The sequence below is a fragment of the Marmota flaviventris genome, chromosome 7, assembly GCF_047511675.1.
Source record: "Marmota flaviventris isolate mMarFla1 chromosome 7, mMarFla1.hap1, whole genome shotgun sequence".
In the NCBI taxonomy this organism is placed as follows: Eukaryota; Metazoa; Chordata; class Mammalia; order Rodentia; family Sciuridae; genus Marmota; species Marmota flaviventris.
Genome location: NC_092504.1, coordinates 64451946 through 64469162, shown reverse-complemented (window position 1 = coordinate 64469162; position 17217 = coordinate 64451946). Strand labels below are relative to the sequence as shown.

General features: G+C 33.4%; 1 protein-coding gene across 2 annotated transcripts in view; it reads right to left on the bottom strand.

Annotated features, from left to right (window-relative positions):
- Cfap299 (cilia and flagella associated protein 299) overlaps window positions 1-17217 on the bottom strand; it is a 641205-nt gene that overhangs the window by 423303 nt on the left and 200685 nt on the right. The window lies entirely within an intron of this gene.

The window sequence follows — 17217 nt, the reverse complement described above, 5'->3', positions numbered from 1 at the left end:
TTCATTACATGCCTTTCATGTACCAGGGACTATACTTGGGCACAATGATGAAAAGGCGCAGTTCCTTCTCTCAAGTTTCCTGTGGTCTCATAGATGTAACCCAATGTGTAAACATGATAGCATATTATGTGATAACTTTATTAACAGAGATATGGACAGAGCATTTCTTAGAGGAGTTTGTACGAAAATACATTACCTACTCAAGGAAAAGTCACCTATTCTTAAATTTTTAAACAATTATCTTTAAATCAAATGTTAAAAGATGAGATAGTATTAGCCATTCTGGAAGCAGGAGAAAGATATCAGTAACTACAAAGGAATAATATGTACAAAAGAATACAGATGTAAAATTGGAAGGCAACCTTAGGTAATGGCAAAATAGAAAGTTAATGCAGGAAGTGAGGGAGAAACCACATATTATTAATGAGAGCTGACTTTTCTAGATATACTGTTATAGATGTTAATAAGGCTACACAGCTAGTAGGAGCATAATCTTAGTTCCAACCCAGGCAGTCTGGTCCTGGAACTCATTCCTATACCTTCTGGACTGTGATGTCTTTCAGGCCCTGCATGCTACTGACAGAGTTTGGAATTTTCTTCCAGAAGATGCTAAACCACAAAGGGTTTATGCAAGGAAAGAAGATAGTAAATTTTGTGCTATGGAAAAATATTCAGCAGCTATGAGAGATGGAGCTGCAGGAGAGCAACACTGGAGTGATTTATTAGGGAGTTCATTCAAAGTTTTAGACAGGAAGGAAAGGATAGATTGAGAAGTATTTAAGAGGTCGGCTGGACCTGGTGATTGCTTTTGGTGAAATGTTAAAGACCGATTGCTATCGGGTTTCATTAAATCAATATAAGCAGGTATAATATGGAAGCTACTGATGATCCAGAAATATAATCCTTTAAACTGATCCTAACTTGTCTGTGTTTGCTTCTCTATTTTTATGCTCCTTGGCTTGTAATAACAATACCAACCAACAATCCAAACACTTAAATAAACATGAAAAACAACTGCTAATTAGTACTAGTAAAAAGAAACAGATATTTTGAGAATCTTTTAAGCCATTGTTTTTTTCTAAAAGTGAGTCTTCCATTATATCATATCCTAAACAATGCTTTAACACTAAACGTCTAAAATATGAAATTCATTTTCTCAAGTACTTAGTCAGAAATATGTATTATTTCTCCATTGCTCATGGGATAAATTTCTAATCATTTGGTCAATTCCCACCTAATTTCCTGCCTAAGGTTTGTTTAAAACCACAGCATGTTGGAAATTCTCTATGAAGTTTCAACAGAGAATTACTAAAGGCCCAAAAATATCTCAGTGGTTTACAATTACAATGAGTTATTTCTTAAAAATACTATGGTCTATTCAACTTTGTCTTTGAGTCTATGATGATCAGTGCTCTTCCAATAAGTTCCCTTGTTTATTTAGTTGATTAGAATTTGTTTCTCTTGCTCATAACCAAAACCCACAATTTGATAATGGCTAGCCAGTTAAGCAAGTCCAGAGTTCCTGAGTTTCCAAGTGATAAGCCTACTACTCCCTATTTCTATCACCTCCCCAACATACCCTGTTTTATTGGAAATTTTTAACCTTCACAGATAAAGTCCAGTTTGATCACCAACCTCAGTTTCGTGACATAAAAAGTAACAGTCATTACTAGTTTTGCATACATTCCTCAAGGTTATTTCTACAGGTTTCACATATATATTTGTATACTCATAAGATGACATATAATATTATATAGAGAGCTGTTCACTTTACTACATATTTTACAAGTTTTCTGCAATTGTTGCTCTCTTTCCTATTTATATTTATAAATATTTATAAGAGTATAAACAAAGATCAAAATTATCTCCATGTATTCCAGGAATGAAATGCCAGAAGAACTGATACCTAGATATCATTTGCTAACAGGGAAGCAATGCCAATATTCTGCTAGGTCGAGCTTTGTTGCTAAAGGTGGAGGTTTTCAGCAGATACTTGGGCAAGACCAAAAAAAAAAAAAAAAAAAAGTTATTAGGCAGCAGAACTGTTGCTACTCCTGGACACTTACTATGGCAGACACTGTTCTTCCTTCTTCCATTAAAATGTATGCCTCAGTATTTACCTGAGTGTGTGTGTGTGTGTGTGTGTGTGTATATATATATATAGATAGATAGATAGATAGATAGATAGATGATAGATAGATAGATAGATAGATATAGATATAGATATAACTGTCTGGAATAAAGAACACATTTCATAGCCTTTCTGCAGCTAGCTGTCCATGTGACTAACTATTGCACAATGGAATCCAGTTGAAAATGATGTGCAACTTCTAGGAAGTGTACCTAAAAGGGAATAGGTACTAGTTTTTCCTGTGGCTAGATTACAACATGATCATAGTGCCAACTGTAATCTTGGACTTCAACTGGAGTCTATTTTTATGGAAAAACAAGAGAAAGAAGCAAGGTCCCTGATACCTTGGGACAACAACACAGCCTTGACTTGACTGACACTTTCTAGAATTCTTCAATATGAGATGGAAAAGAATTTATATTTCGTTTGAGTCACTGTCATTTCTTACTGTTTTTAGCCAAACCAAATTGAAACAGATAATTCACCATATGAAATTCACTCACCCTTCTGAAAAAGATACTATTGTGTGATTGGTCTGGTGATCAAGTTGGCCTTTTTCCTTATTTGTTATATTCTCAAGTTTCTTAGAATATTACTACTTTCAAAATTAATACATTACTTTTTAAACAGAGGTTAAACTTTTTACATGGAAGCAAGAAATAATCAAAATTAAACTGAACTATAATAAGAGACATTTGTCTGTAGTTCCTACCCATCTTTCATTGGTTTGAGATACTACAGTTTTCTGAACCTGGGTGTCATGGCGGGTTAAATCATCTTTTAAGTCTCCTGCTAGAAAACCTGGGATTTAAAGTGATCGTACAGTATTAGCAACTACCTAACACTATTAATGTGTAACAAGTCTAAGAAATGTGAATATCATACTGGTAATACATAAGATCATACTGTTCCTTTCTATTATGTCTTATGTGCACACACATACGTTGTTTCCTATAAACTCTATAAAGACGACAGAAGTTATTTTTATCAAATAAATTGAGAACAGGCAGGGTAAGGGTCTGGCTCCAAAGCTATTTGCAGCAGAGAAAAAAAGTTACATAAATAATCATTCTTACACCACGCTATATCTGAGACCCTGAAACGTCTCAGCAGGAAAGAAGGAAAGTTAAGGTAGTGTGTGGTAAGGGATTTTTAAATCTTCAACACGCATTACTCTTATTTAACTAGGTTTATTTAACAGCCAGTGACCTGAGAAACCTTGCTTAAGTAAATATTACAAAAGGAGTTACTTCCTCAAGAAGTGAAGTAGGACTCTTACAAAATCTTAGCCTCCTTATGCTTAAAAGTTTTATAAAGGCAAATACCCCATCTTTAATTGTTTATACTCCACTATGCTTTCAAAGTGGGATAAAAGTTACATGAATGAGTTAATTTTTGTCCACTGTGTTTAATCACTAACTACAGGTATTTATATAATCCTACATGAATGACTAATATAGTCTTAATCCTGATTGGGCTACTGATTTTATGATTTAAGTGTTTTGTTTCTGGATTCTATCACACCTATTCACATTATTAGATTAACACTTGAAAATAGAAAATAAAAGAGAAAAGTTCTGGAAAGCTGTTAAAGTAGAAACTTATTTTCAAGAGTTATTTAAGAGTTTACTTAAAGATAAGTTGTTTCAATAAATATTTGTGACTTATTAGTTGTCTTAAGATTTTAAATGAATAATTGGGAGTGTTCTAATAAATAAGGTTTGAAAAATCACTAGGCTCTGTTCTAATAAGCAGTTTCCAATAATCACTAACTTAAATCTGGGATTAATTTTAATAGGAATACTTTTTAGCTATTGGACACTATCTTTGTATTATTCTCCATGTTAGGTATTTGCAAACACTTTCATTTATCTCCAAATTGAGTCCTAAAGGGGAATGTATTCATTTTCACTTTAGAGATAAAGATTCAGTAAGGCAAAGTAATGTGATCATAATCAGCTGGTATTCAATATTTAACCTGGATCTTATTGATTCTAAGTAATCATTCTTTATTCTGAAGTCTCACAACATATTATTAAAATGCTGTATTTGTGTCATCATATTTTAAAATTATGAAAACAAAGAGAATTCACTGGGGTAAAGAAACTTGACTTAGCAGGGATATGGGGGGAGCGGGGTGGGGCAGGGGGGAGTGAGGCATGCAGCCTTCACCTTGAGCCATCTGAGGAAAGGTAATCAGCCACAACCATCATTCTAGTTGAAACTGGAATTCTGGTCAACAACTCTGTTCAGAGGTAGTTTTCATTGCTTTTAAACCAATGAACTCTGACATAGACTACATTTCATATTTCTAGAATTTATATTCAACTCGTTAGCACTTGTTTAAATATGTAATGCAACTTCAATATGCTTTATTTTCTTAAAATGATGTTTTGTATACTTACTTTGAAAAAAAATTGTTAAATAAATTTTAAAATAATAGATAAGTAGAGAAGTGTACTGTAAAAATTCCATGATGTTATTTTTGAGAAATAGCTTTTTTTTCCCATGGATAAGTAGCCTCAGAGACTACAACATGCAGTTCTATTTGTATGGTCTCAAATACTTTAAATTTGATTTTTAGAGGACAAGATGGAAAATAATTTGAAAATGTGTTAAAAATGTGAATTTATTTACCACAATGTGTAGAATTTTAGACAAATCATTTGAGAATTAAGTATGGGAGATGTGTTTTTACTGCATTTTGATGTTCTCTAACAAAGAGATGATCTTTATGTCTATTTTCTCCAATAAAACATACCTTCTTACTTTGTTCTTAATTTAGAAGAGAAAAATTCTTATTCCCCTCAAATAAAATGTTTCATAAATAAGTCTAATAGAGGTAAATCTTCAAATTCCTTCTATTAATTTTTATGTATTTGCTCTTTATTAGTCATTTAGGGTTGCCATAGCAAAAATACCATACATTAGATGGTACAAACAACATAGTTATTTTATCATAGTTCTAGAGACCAGAAGTCTGAGATCAGGGCACCATAATGGCTGGGTACTGATAAGGGTCCTTGCTAGGCTGTCAGGCTGCCACCTTCTTACTGTGACCTCACTTGGCAGAGAAAGTAAACTAAACTCTGGTGTCCATTAGAAGAGAACTTATCCCCATCAGGAAGGCCCCATATGCATGGCCTCATCTAAACCTAATCACTTCCTAAAAGCCTCATCTCCAAATTCCATCATAAGTGGTGGCTGGGGTTTTAACATATGAATTTTGAGGGAATACACCTCACTCCAAAGCATGCTATTTTTTGTTTCAGAATTAATTTTCTACATTTTATGTATTTGTTTGCCAAATTCCAACTTGCTCACCTAATAATGTTTTTTGTACAACTTGGAACTACTTCTGGTTTTCTTTCATCATGTGAGGTAATTAGGATATTTTCACCTCCTGACACATGCAGGATTAAGTTACTGAAGTTAGCTGTTTGTTCCTATCTAGCTCTTTTTCACAAGGTGCAAACAATTTTAAGTCAGATAAGCACAAAAGGACCCAAATGAAACAGGACATAAAGATATATCTCAAACAGCATGGAGAAAAACTTCCTGTTCCTTATCTTAAATCTGAAATTATGTTAAAATAATAATATTCTGATGATTGAACCTTTGTAAAATATAAGCAAAACATATACCAAAGCAGCATACCACTTAATTATAGAGGCTAATAAATTATTACAAATCAATCCCTATTCACCTACATCAAGAAAGAGAACAATGACTGACTACACCCCAGGAGTCCTCTTCACTCTTCCCTGTTCACAACTCCATCTTCCCAACTCCTCCTCCTCCAGAGGCAACACTTCCCCACATTTGTGGTGCTCACTCCCATGATTTTTCTTTACCTCAGTCTCCAACAGGTGCAGTCATTACTTCCTTTATCACGTAAGTATGTATCTCTAAACAATATAGTTTAATTAGGCTGGTTTTTAAGCTTTCCATAAATGGAATTAAAAAGTCCATAATTGTAATATGTCTTTCATAAATATTTTCGTGTTCCATATAATTGATCCATGTAGCTGTACCTCATTTTGATTGAATTCTCTTGTGTGAATATGTAACTACTTATCCTTTTTATTATTATCGACCTCAGAGTTGTTTCCCATTTGGTTCTATTATGAACATGCTCATAGAATTTCCTGAACATGTATCCTGAGTATAGATTTCTCTGAGAGAAATGACAAGCAATAGAATGGGTGTGTCATAGGATCATTTATAACTTAAAATTTACAAAATAATGCCAAATTGTTTTCAAAATCATTGAATCAATTTAAATTCCCACTACCAGAGCATAAAAGCTCCTTTATGCCACATCATTGCCAACATATGGTATTTTAGAATTTAAATTTAAGCAAACTAGTGTGTACAGTATACTAGTATCTTTATAGTCCTTTTAATTTGCATTTTCCTGATTATTTTAATATATTTGGTCATGTAAATTTCCTCTCAAATGAAATACCCATTCTAATTTTTTTGTCCATTTTCTATTGACTTATGTATATCCTATGGATTTTAAGGAGTTGATATATTCTGTATATAAGTATATAGAATAACATAGAATTTGTGTATTATTTTGCATCACACACTTGTGCTAAACTCTCCCATGGTTATTACTAGTACAGTCAGCCCAAAAATCGCATATGTTCTAAATATGTATGGACTCTTTTCTTATTATTTCGTTAAAAATACAGTACAACAACTATTTACATAATATTTACATTGTATTAGGTATTATAAGTAATCTAGAGATGATTTAAAGTACACCTAAGGATGTACTTAGATAATATGCAAATAACATACCATATATAAAGGACTAGAGCATCCACAGATTTTCATATCTATGTGGCATCCTAGCACCAACCTCCAGGGATACCAAGAAATAATTACAATTTTAATTCCCACCCATCTGTTCTCTTTTATTTGATGTGCAGATTTTAGTTTTCTCAGCAGTCATTCACCTCTCACAAATCACCAGATTTCTACCAAACCTGAGAATAAGTTGAAATTTCTCAAAACTTTTTCTGTTCTCAGATTATAACAAAAGCAAAAAACTAATCAGTGTTTATTAGAGTATTTTTAAAGAAATTTATTAGTATACCTTTATAACATAAATGGCCAACTATATGCAATCTTCCTGTATATCAAAGCCAAAAAGATATAGTATTCTCTGAGACCTTATTTCTTATTGTCTATATCCAGTTTTCACTGTAGACAATGAGAACTATAAAACAGTTCTCTTTGTCTAGATTCAGTTCACAATTCATCAGAAAACAAACTGAACACTCAAAGGGCTTAAGGGAAGAGGGATTATAAAGAAAGATATCAAAAGGACTGAGAAGGTTCATGAGGGGTGGTGACAACACTGAGGAATTAGACATAGTAAGCTCTAACTTACCCCAGACCTAAAAAGGCAAGGGGAGGGAAGTGGTGCTATCAACCACACAGCATTGGCTGGCTGCCTGGTAGGTATTTATGGTAATCAGCAGAGGAACATGGCCACCAACAAGGTCATGGCCCACCCTCCATCTGCTCCTGCCTTCCAGTTTCCTTGTTGAATATGCAGTACACAGAGTCTTTGGGACCAGAACCTTATTTCTTGATTCACCATCAGTCTCCTTTCATGGTGCACTATAGTCATGGAACTGCTGCCTGTGTCTTTGACAGCCCTCACCCTTTAGTCCAGAAGGTCCTTCTTCCCCCTTCCCTCATAGACCTTTCGATTAGATTCAAAATCTTGTTCCCATAAATCCTTTCCCTCTTGCCATCCTTCCTTTCTCCGTCTCTGCCCACAGGAAATCAAGAAAAGTGAATACTTTATATTCTCACTTAATCTACAGTAAAGTCTCAATAAATGCTAATGGTTTTGCTATCACCACAATATATTATAAAAGCCAAAGATCAACTAATATACTCTACCACATCATTATTTAAAGGAGAAAAAACAATAAGATCACCACAATAAATCTTTAGGAAGCCTTTGAATATCATATCTCTATGTAAGCAATTTAGTTCCTGATTTTTTTTGTTATGGTTGCTATTATTTTCATTTTAGTTTTCTTGGATGTGAATGGAAAATTGATTTAATTTACAAAATTTTGGTTGTGATTTTTTCTGACATTAATCAGGAAAACAATGATATAAAATCTTGATATTTCCCAATTTATTAAACAATAATCATAAATCATTTAATATTTAATAAATACATTATTGTTGTTTAATAAATAATAATCAATAGATAATATGCTTATTATAATAAGCTTCAATGTAATATTGACATCTTTCAGACCATCAAAATGTACAATAATTTGAATTATGCAAATATTTCTAATAGGGTGTTTGTATCATATCAATTGACAAAAATAACATACTCAATTATCTTAACTTTTTGAAAATAATCTATTTTTGTGCAGTTCTATTTAATTTTACATACCAACATGTTTCTCTTAAAAATTTTAAGTTGTACAGTTAGCAAAAATTAATTTTATATTTATACAAAAACAATTACATTTTAAAATTGAAACCTTCATTGACTTAATAATAATGTATAGTACATTTCAATGGACTGTGGTTTATGTTGGATTGGAAAACATATAAACTTTTAAAATGCTATAATGTATATTGTTCATATTTTACAATCTAAACTCTTGATGTATAATCCAGCATCATTTTCCTGGACTTCAAATGGCTTTTTTTTCCATATACATATATAGAAAAATGCATATGCTAAGTACAGAAGATTATGCTGAAAGAGCATTTTTAAGCCAAAATGGTATACAAGGGAAATAAAAGCAATCAGTGAACATGTTTAAGTCTTCTGAGCATCAATTCAACAGGATATTCTGTCTTTAATCTCAGAGTGATTGTTTTTTAAAGATCTACAGGTAGTGTGGGAGAATAGTAGAACTAAATCCTACCTATGATTTTTGAGTCTCCTGTCTTTTCTTATAAACTATTCTTGTTGGCTTTTCATTTTCTTTTAATTTCATTAAAACAATACTCCTTAAACGTCATGTTTTAGTCAGCTATTCCAGCGCTGTAACTAAGAGATCTAACCAAAACAATTTTAAAGGAGGAAAAGTTTATCTGAGGGGTCATGGTTTCAGAGGTCTTAGTCCACAGAAGCCAACTCCTTTCCTTGGGGCTCAAGGTGAGGCTGAACACCATGGCAGGAGAGTGAGGCACAGGCAAACAGCTCACATCATGATCAGAGAGCAGAGAGAGGTTTCCACTTGCCACATATAAATATATACCCCAAAACCACTGCCCAAATTCACCACTTCCTCCAGCCACACACCCCCCACCTCCAGTTACCACTCAGACACATTAGAGATTAATGTATGGATTAGGGTAAGGCTATAACCCAATCATTGTTCCTCCAAACTCGTGCATTCTCTCATACCTGAGATTTTGGGGAACATCACATCCAAAGCATAACAAGTCATAAAGTCATGGAATTTCTAGGAGGTCATCAATTTTTATGCCAATAACTTTCAGAAAAGGAAATTATTTGAGAAATGTGATTTGTTTCTTGGTAAGAATGAGGATCACATTTCCATTGAGAAGAAAAATGGCAGCACTTTCCCCATCCTTTGCTGTGTGAGAGAGTTTTAAAATTATCAAATGTATGGAAAAGGTATTGGCATCTCTGGGAAAATTTTAGACCATCAGAAACACACAAGAGCAAGCTGAAAAGTACTAACATGTACACTAGAAAGCTGTTTCTTTTCATTTTCTATGTTGAGGAAGACTCAAGTCGGAGCCCTAATATCTGTAGTGTCTTAAATCGGTCAAACTCCACTCCCCTTGGATAACAGCTTTTCTTTTCTTCTAGGAGACAAAATGGGTTGGCTTCTGTGTGAGAAAAGTGTCTCTGAACACCTCCTTTTTTGTGCATTTGGCAAGTATATATAGTTAATACTTAAATATGGTAAGTTAAGATGTTCTCACACTTTGCAGAAGAAAAACATTGCTTAGGATAAAATGTTATTTGTCTATGAATGTGTTTGACTCTATTCCTAAAACACACTGAAATATAACTTCACTTTTATTTTCTTTGGGTAGGCAGATATATCTTTTAAACTGACTTAGAATGTACTTTGTGAACTTCTGGTTGTATTTATATTAGTTAAAGCCAATGAAAACCAAAATAAAGGAACAAGCACTTGTATGGTATGCCTCCCTCCAGACCCTCTACCTGTGGAAACCCATCCTGTTATTCTATAGAACACTGAGACTGGTCATGCAAGCACCTTGAGCAAATAAGGCACTAGAAAACTGAAGGTCTTATGCTACATATGTGTGGTCTTTGTGTATTTCTCTAATATTGAAATAGCTATATAAGGAGATGGAGAATATGATACAATGAAATTCCAGGTTTCAACTCATCACCAGAGATAAGCAGTCAAATTGGAAGCCTCTACTGCATTTCTCAAAAACTAAGTAAGATAGTAGGAGCTGCCATGCATCTGGAAGAGTGGGCACCAGAATATTCAGAGCAAAGGAATATATGGAGGAGGGAAGGGACTACGTGAAAGAAGAGGGATTTCAGTGTAGGATTTTGTAGAGAAAGATACTTGAAGAAGATTATTAGAAAGATTTGTTTCATGATGCCTTTTTTATACATCCCTGTGTTAACACTTAAAAAACTACAGTCCTAGGATATAAATCTGACCCCAAGTAATAAAGAGAAAGAAAAACAATGGAGCAGCATTAGAAAAAGAAAAGGAAGACATTTGGCATTTGTTTTTTAAGGATTGGCTAGCTTCACTTAGCATAATCTGCTCTAATGCCATCCATTTCAGAACAGGGAGGAAGAGCATGAGGAAAAGATTAACATTAAACAGAGACGAGTTGGGGGAGAGAAAGGGAGAGAGAAGGGAAACTGTATGGAAATGTAAGGAGATCCTCATTGTTACACAAAATTACATATAAGAGTTTGTGAGGGGAAAGGGGAAAAAAAACAAGGGAGAGAATTGAATAACAGCAGATGGGGTAGAGAGGGAAGATGGGAGGGAAGGGGAGGGGGGATAGTAGGGGATAGGAAAGGTAGCAGAATACAACAGTCACTAATATGGCATTATGTAAAAATGTGGATGTGTAACCGATGTGATTCTGCAACTTGTATTTGGGGTAAAAATGGGAGTTCATAACCCACTTGAATCAAATGTATGAAAGATGATATGTCATGAGCTTTGTAATGTTTTGAACAACCAATAAAAAAAAAAAAGAAAAAGAAAGGGAGAGGAAAAGGGAGAGAGGGGCAAGGAGAAGAAAAGGGAGACTGAAGCATCCTAGATTGCTATGAAAGATTCAAGAAGTCATATAGAAGTCCTTGAGCAAAGGTCTGTCAATAAAGAGCTGTGGCTCCCCAAAATGGGTCTGCTTAAGTGGAATTGCACCATGGGTTTCAAACAGTATATGAAGCGACCCCTCAGTCAATATCAATCCCTACATAAGAAGTATTCTCAGACGGCCCAATTTTCTTTCATCCATATAAAAATTCCTGAGATTTACAAACACCATTTATCACACAGTCTCAAAATAAAGTTGCCAGTACTATCATCAAGAATATGCTTATTGGAAAAAAAAATGAGACTTTTTACAGATCTTTTATCTGCAGTGTATATGCTACTGGGGATACACAGTTATATGACAGTGTTTTAACATCCTTTCACTTGGAAAAGTTCTCTTTTTTAATCCTTTCAAGGGAACATCCTCAGTGACTTAACTTCCTTCCACTAGGCTCTACCTTCTAAATGTTCCATCACCTCCCAGTAATTCCACAGGCAAGGAATTAAGCCTTCAGCACGTGGGCCTTTGAGGGACATTTGAGATGCAAAGTATAGCAGCTAAAATATGACCTCAATACAAATTAAGTTCATTTGGTTATTTATAAAACAAATTTTAAAATATCTATGGCATTTTAAAGTTAAATGTCTACAATTGAGAGAAGATTTAGAGAAATCTGTTAAGGTTTGGATCTTGAATGTCTCCCCAAGGCCCATGTGATAGAGTTGATTGCTAGGCTAGCAATTTTGAGAGGGGTGAAACCTTTATGAAGTGTGGCTTAGAGGAAGGAAGTTAAATCATGGAAGACTTGCCCTTGAAAAAGATATAGGAACCCCAGTCCTTTGTACCTTCTTGCTTCCTGGATGCCATGAGGTAAGTCACTTCTCCCACCCCAACCCCCCAATATGTTACCTAGCATGGTGCTCTGGGCTACAGGACCAAAACAGAGGCAACTGACCCTAACCCTAACCCTAACAGTGAAACATCTGAAACTGCAAGTCAAAATAAACCTTTTCTCCCTATATGTTATTTATCTCAGGTGTTTTTTCCTATATTATCTTATTGATGCATTAGAGTCATACAAAATGGTGGGATCCATAATTACATGTTTGTGCATGCACACAACATTACAATATAATTTGACTGATATCATTCCCCAGTATTTTCTCTTTCCCTCCTGTCCTCCCTCCCCTTGGTCCCTTTCCTATACTGACAACCTCAGGTATTTCTTCATAGTAATGGAAAGCTAACACATCTAATTTGCAAATTCCCTGGTTGACTCTACCTTAATTCTATTTTCCCTTTTCTATACGGACCATCATTTTTTTAAAAAAAGGATTAAAATTATGTTGTTTTTTAAACCACTGTTATTATTTTAATATTTATCCTCTAACTAGAAGCTTTATATGTATTTAAATAATAGTACCCTATATATATTTGTTTTAACCTTTTAAGTTAACATTTTATTCAGAGAAGTATGCCTAATAAGTAAGGGATATTTCATTCCTTGTTTTAGTTTCATAGAACTTCATTATAGGAATATATCATAGTTCAATCACTTTACTACTGATAGTTATTTGGGTTCCCTGTTATTTGCTACAACAAACATTGTTTCAGTGTAGAACTGTGTGCCATCCCTCCTCTCTTGAATTTGATTACTTTGAACAATAGAATACAGTGAAATACTGTGCTTATTCCCTATTGGGACAAACTTTGTGAGAAAATCAACTTCACTGAGACCATAATGCCATAAAAAGCCCAAACCATGTAGAAAGGCCCTGGAGAATGAGCTTCCCTTGCAGAGAAGATGACCAATTATTAGTGAGAGTAGTGAGGTCCCACAACTGAATGAAGGAGTCAGCTTGGAAGTGGACCTCCAGTGCCAGCCCCGCAGGTGATAGCAATTGAGCAGAGGCCAGAGCTCATAGTCAAGCCCTTTATCAAGTCCTGACCCACAGATTGGTAAGCAAAATAAAAGGCACTGAAAGCTGTGGTACATGTTGAAGAAATACATAACGAGAACAGCTAGCTATTTTAAAAATATATAATGAAATTTCTTTTCAGTGAAAAAAACAATTCTAAACCTTTTTCTTTATGGATAGCTGAAATACATTCTTTTCACGTGTGAAAAAGAGAAAATGGAAAGTAACATTCCATTCTGTCTTTCATTTCATAAATTTGCCCATCATTCATAACAAGATATTCATTCACATATACTTTAGGAATAAAAATACTGCATATGGTAATAAACTCTTGTTGAAAATCAATGTAAAGTTAGCTTTCACGTTAGCAGAAATATTTTCCTTTTCCCATAATTATTTTCCTTTCTACAGTTTCCTTTGTAATATTCTGAACCATACAAATACTTTAGAGACATATTAGAAGACTTTCAAGTCCAGATAATAAAATAAACCACTCATTTCCCATAAAAAGCATTATGGCCTATGCTGTTCCAGTTGAGAATTTCACCTGGCTGGCTCAGGGTTGATGGCACAATTACATCTGTGCTATGAAAACATTTAACAGGTCAGGACCAGGGAAAGGATATTTTTCTTTTTCATTTCCATTTGAGGGCACTCTTTACTTCAGTAAAAGCAGTATCTATTTAAATTTTCCCAATTACACAAGCAATTGTGTTTGGCATCAATTGTATATGGCAGCCTTTGTTAAATAGTGCCAAATTTCCCATTTAAATCAGTGCCATTCAATATTCTTCATTAATTGATATTCCAGGCAGCAAATATTTATTATTTTGCCCTATGGAAAAAAAATGTAGATTCTATTCTTTGACTATTTGTAATGAAATATTTCCTTAAAAAGTACAGAATTATTTTTTTATCTTACATAAATTAATTAATTTAGCTTCTTTAGAACTGTCAGTAGGTGGGTTACTTATGTAAAAAAACAAGTATTCATCATGTGAGGAAATCTTAATTTTAATATTGGAATTGTACAAATAAATTTTCATTTGTAAAACTAAAATCCAATCCAAGAAAAAAAAAAAACATTTAGTTTTGATAGTACCATGGTATTATTATACTTGTATCTGTAGTTGAGTTAATTGATATCTGGACTTAGTAGATATATGAATGAAGACTAACAATGTATTTGTTATAATAAATATATTTTATTTGGTATATATCATGTATTTGTTTCCCAATTAAAGAACTTTTTGAAATGTGGTGTCCTTTAAAAGAAACAATTAGATTAGGAAGTCATTTTTTTTTTAAAGCATGGGCTGTTAGTCATTCTGACACCGTTGGCATTCTGTCAGCTGAAAAATCTACTATAAAAATTTGATTGTGACTTACATAATCTGATATGCATGAAATGCCTTTGTAAGGATCTTAATAATTACTGCATATTTTATTGTTCAATAAAATGAACAAGTAATAGTAAAAACTACACATACTACATGATACTTGAAACTCCACAGAGCCAATGATTTTTTGAAAATATTATTGTTGCTCCTATACTTCAGTTGAACTGTTTCCATGGTTATCAGGGTTTTGGCTTACAGGAAAGTCCACACCTGACTAAATATTGGCATGAATGTTTCAAACAGTGAACCGAGCTACCAGCAGCATGGCCCATGTCACTTAGCCAGCATTAACAATATAGCTTTTAAAGTTTCTTTATCAGCTTTTTGTAAGTTTGTAAAACCTACTACTTCCACAAAAGGGGAAAAAATGTAACCGAGAGGCTCTCCTGGTAGTAATAGCACAGTTCAGAAAAATATGGAAGGAGGTAATTTGTAACCTTTGCATTTCATGATTAGAAGTTTGTGTATTTGCATGTGTTCAGAGATTAAGAAAAAATTCCAAGTTACATACTTAGCTCCTCCCTGAATCATATGGGAAGTTGTGGTAGAAAAAATATTAACGCTTAGAGAAAAAAGGTGGGAGATTAAAAGAAAAGGTATCAGGGTCAAGCTGTGACATTATTTTCAATACAACTAAGGAATAGTAGCAAATAAAACAATTTATTTTTAAGACATTTAAACAAGGAGATGTTGGTGCCCAACTAAAGACCTAAGATATTTGAGCATTAAGATGATATTTGGTTAATGTCTCCAAATGTATAATCTACTTCTCTGATATCAGCCAAATATATGTAAATAAAGGCACATGTGAATGTAAGAAAGAGAGGTTAAAGAGTTGGATATGGTGACTAAAAATATAGCTGATTCAATTAAAATACAAGAGGATAGCCTACATGTAATATCAATCAACAAATATTAATGCTGACTAAAGGTGTGCTAGATATGACACTATTATCATGTCTTATTCATAATTTTATGTGCCACACATGCTCCACAAGTGATTACTATTATAGGAAAATAAAATCTATAGCAATGGGAAGATTCAAACTATATCATGAAATTTCAGGTAATCTCAATTTTTTAATCCCTATTATCATATACAGTAATAATAATATATTAAAATTATAAAGGCAATTCATAGATAAATTCAGCATAATACAGAAGTAATAGTTAATGAACTTGTAACATTTATGGAGTGTAAATTAACAAGGAAATATTTGACAAGGAATAATTTTATATAGAAAAATTTCCATATTTTACTTTAACTTTTGTAGCAATGAGACGGCAAATTTTGTAATATTCAAATATATTTAAAAGTTCTTCACCAAATTTATATTTACATTCTTTATCAAAATTAAAAGCTTCTTTTTTTCAAAATCGTTTCTCAATTCCTAGGATATATAACAATCAACTAAATAATGAATTCATTCAAATACAAAATTTAATCTGAACAAATATATATTTTTATGGGAACTCATTTACTTCTTTAAGCAGTAAATCACAAAGTATGTTTAAAAAAAAAAGTAAGCCTACAAGAACTTCATCAAAAACAAAAACATTTCTGTAATCACTGCAGTTCCACACTACATAGTAGTATATTAAAACCACTGAAATTCATAGTAAGAAACTCCAACTTTACTGAAATCCAGTGTTTCTAAAATTTATCTGACCACAAAAATCACTTTTTGTGATTTCACCAAACATCTATGAACACATTTAACAAGTATGCTGTAGTACACATTTTGGAAACACCATCACAAATATTTCAAGAGTTTAATTAATGTGGTCTTCTTGCTCACTCTGCACCAAATCCCACAGTCTCCCTCTATAACATACCAAGAATCCATTCAATTTCCTCTCTTTTGCCACTATCCAAAACCCAAACCACCGTCATCATTTATATTAAAGATTACAACAGACTCTTAGCTGGTGTCTCCAATTTTACTCTCCCAATCAGCTTTTTTCATCAAAACAAAGTACACTAAGAGAGAGAGAGAGATTATTTAAACTCATTAGCCAGTTGTCTCCCATAGTACTTAGAATAAAATACAAAATCCCAAACATGTCCCAAGGCTTTGACATTATGTAGTTGTTGACATTTGTGATGTTTTCCCCTACCTCAGGTCTCCAGACAAGCTATTTCCTTTGCTGAAGCTCCCTGGAACTTTTCTTTTTTAGTTTATTTCTTTCTGTCTTTCTTTCATCATCATTATAACCATTATCATTATTTTTGTTTCCCTAATTCTTCCTGCTATCATCATCATCACCATCACTAAGTCCTGCGTATCATCATCATCACCATCATCATCATCATCATCATCATTGACTCCTTAATTCCTGCTTATCTGTAATTTGTGCTTAAATGTCATGTCCTCAAAGCTCTCACTAATCTCCATTCTAATTTAGGGTTAGTAGTGTACCATCTTACAATTTCAGTGAAAGACAATTAGCTGAAAAACGCAGCAGA